At 34.2% G+C, this 2500-nt stretch overlaps 1 long non-coding RNA gene across 1 annotated transcript in view; it reads right to left on the bottom strand.

The window, feature by feature from the left end:
* Positions 1–2500, bottom strand: part of LOC125045751 — a 46697-nt gene that overhangs the window by 32378 nt on the left and 11819 nt on the right. The window contains exon 2 of the long non-coding RNA XR_007116586.1: positions 745–800. This is a non-coding gene — a long non-coding RNA (uncharacterized LOC125045751). The remainder of the gene's footprint in view (positions 1–744; positions 801–2500) is intronic.

The following is a 2500-nucleotide window of genomic DNA, read 5'->3' as shown; positions in this document are numbered from 1 at the left end:
CTTCCATATACGATGAGGAAACGTGAAACTACCATATGGCCGATTCGACAAAAGTTAAATACGAGTTAACAACGCATTATCAGTTGTGTCATTTCCAAGCTAGAGTTTCTTTTTTATTATTACCCATTGCCAATTTCCCAATTACTGACCCTAATTGGCAGTGGCTGCATCTGACAGAAGGTAATTAACGTGCAATCTGATGCCTCGTTGTATGATGAACTGGACAGGAATGTCGTGTTAATATGTCTCGTGGGGGAGGGATGCTTAGTTGAAATTGCAAACCTCTCCAACTCTCATAATTGATCTGACTCCAAAGAAGATAGAACAATAACAAGAATGATGCAAGTGGTCATATGTGGATAGATCTACTCAGAACATGCAAATAATAGTAATAAATATATTCAAATGTTTGCGATAATATTGTACACATGAACAGTGTTCATTGCGACAAATGTAGAAAAAGTATGAATGAGAATATCTTCACAGTGTAAAAGATGTATTTGTAATACATCTCATACGCTATGAACACATACATTCTCATTCATAACTTTTATATAGTAGCATACAGGTTTTATAATATTCCTAATGTTCTTGAGTGCTGTTTTTTTTCAGACAGGCATTCTTTACAAAGTGGAACATAATACACTCGGGGTGCTAAAAGCAAAAGGAAAAATCAAAAATAAGTAGGAGGATGATAATATGATGAAAATATCAAGACATTTTTTCTCCATGGATGAGACTAACCTCAGTGACGATGGCTTGCCCGGCCGGACGGCCCCGCTGTCCTGTGTGCACCATACCTGTGGATAATATCACCTGTACTACACTAGTCTACACCTGTGCACCACTGTATTACTCTTGGGCGAAGGTATAGCTGCTACACCTGTGCGCCACTGTACTACATGTGGGCTAAGATGTACTAAGGTTATGTGACATTTTTTTCGCCATTGTACTATTCCTGGGCGAAGATAATGTTACTGCTACTCTGTGCTATGTATGCCACTGTACTAAAATGTAAATAGCTATTAGGAACTATGAGCTACTGCTGTATACTTATCCCGTAGTTGTTGCATATACTGCTCCGGGTTGTTGGTACTACAGAAAAAAACACTAACATTGCACCTATATTTAAGCAGATATTTGATATCATGTGTCACTAATTAATATCAGTTAATATCAATTCATGGTGTAATTCTAGAAAGCACCTGTGCACCATTTTTTATAAAATGATTTACTATTTTATGCTATTCTATAAAATCAGTATGATGTATCTCTCTAACATCAAAGTCATTCAAATAATCTGGTTCTATGGTACAGGAATGAAACAATTCGAGTTAGATATTCAGAGTATTAAACATGTATATGTATATGTCTATATATATATATATATATATATATATATATATATATATATATATAACACGCACGCCTACACACACACACACACACACACACTCACGCAGACATATATATATATATATATATATATATATATATATATATATATATATATGTGTGTGTGTGTGTGTGTGTGTGTGTGTGTATACATGTGTATGTGTGTGTGTTGGTGTTTGTGTGTGTGTGTCTATCTATCTATCTATCTATCTATCTATCTATCTATCTATACATTTATATATCTATATATATAAACATGTATATAATATATATATATATATATATATATATATATATATATATATATATGTGTATGTATGTGTGTGTGTGTGTGTCTGTGTGTGTGTGTGTGTGTGTGTGTGTGTGTGTGTGTGTGTGTGTGTGTGTGTGTGTGTGTGTATGTATGTATGTATGTATGTATGCACACACACACACACACACACAAACACACACACACACACACACACACACACACACACACACAGAGTTTTATATATATATATATATATATATATATATATATATATATACATATATATATATATATATATATATATATATATTACACATTATATATATATACACAATTACACAGTTATAAATCCCCTTACGTGAATGCATCTTGGAATCAGTGTTCCATGCACAGCAAATGTTTATCTGGTTTTGGATGACATCAGCCATGTATAAGACCAAAACACATGGTATTCAGGTGACTCTCTTTGATGTCTTTTGTACCCGTGGGAGAGGCGAAAAGTGACGATTGAGATCAGTCAGCCCTTTTTATTTGTTACGGTTTTCTTGTTGTGTCCTTTTATTTGCGAAGTTGGAAAAGCTTTAGACTTTTTTAGTTTCGAGTTTACGTAAAGTCTATCCGACTTGTGATGGTTTTTGCACCGTTGTAATGCAATGTCGGGAAAGGAAATCGTTATGGAAAACAAATCTGTAACTGTTTGTGGAGGGAAAATGGTCGCCCCGGGAAGTAAGGAAATAAAAAAAATATATAAATAAAAAGAGAGAGAGAAAAAGAGACGGACTTAAATAATGCGTCACTTGCAGTTGCCTTTTGGAAGCCAGTGTTTTGCGTGTTTCCCGATATAATTTAAAG

This window comes from Penaeus chinensis, chromosome 37 (genome assembly GCF_019202785.1).
Source record: "Penaeus chinensis breed Huanghai No. 1 chromosome 37, ASM1920278v2, whole genome shotgun sequence".
Classification (NCBI taxonomy): domain Eukaryota; kingdom Metazoa; phylum Arthropoda; class Malacostraca; order Decapoda; family Penaeidae; genus Penaeus; species Penaeus chinensis.
Note: the sequence above shows the minus strand (reverse complement) of the source record. Positions and strands in the feature narration are given on the sequence as shown.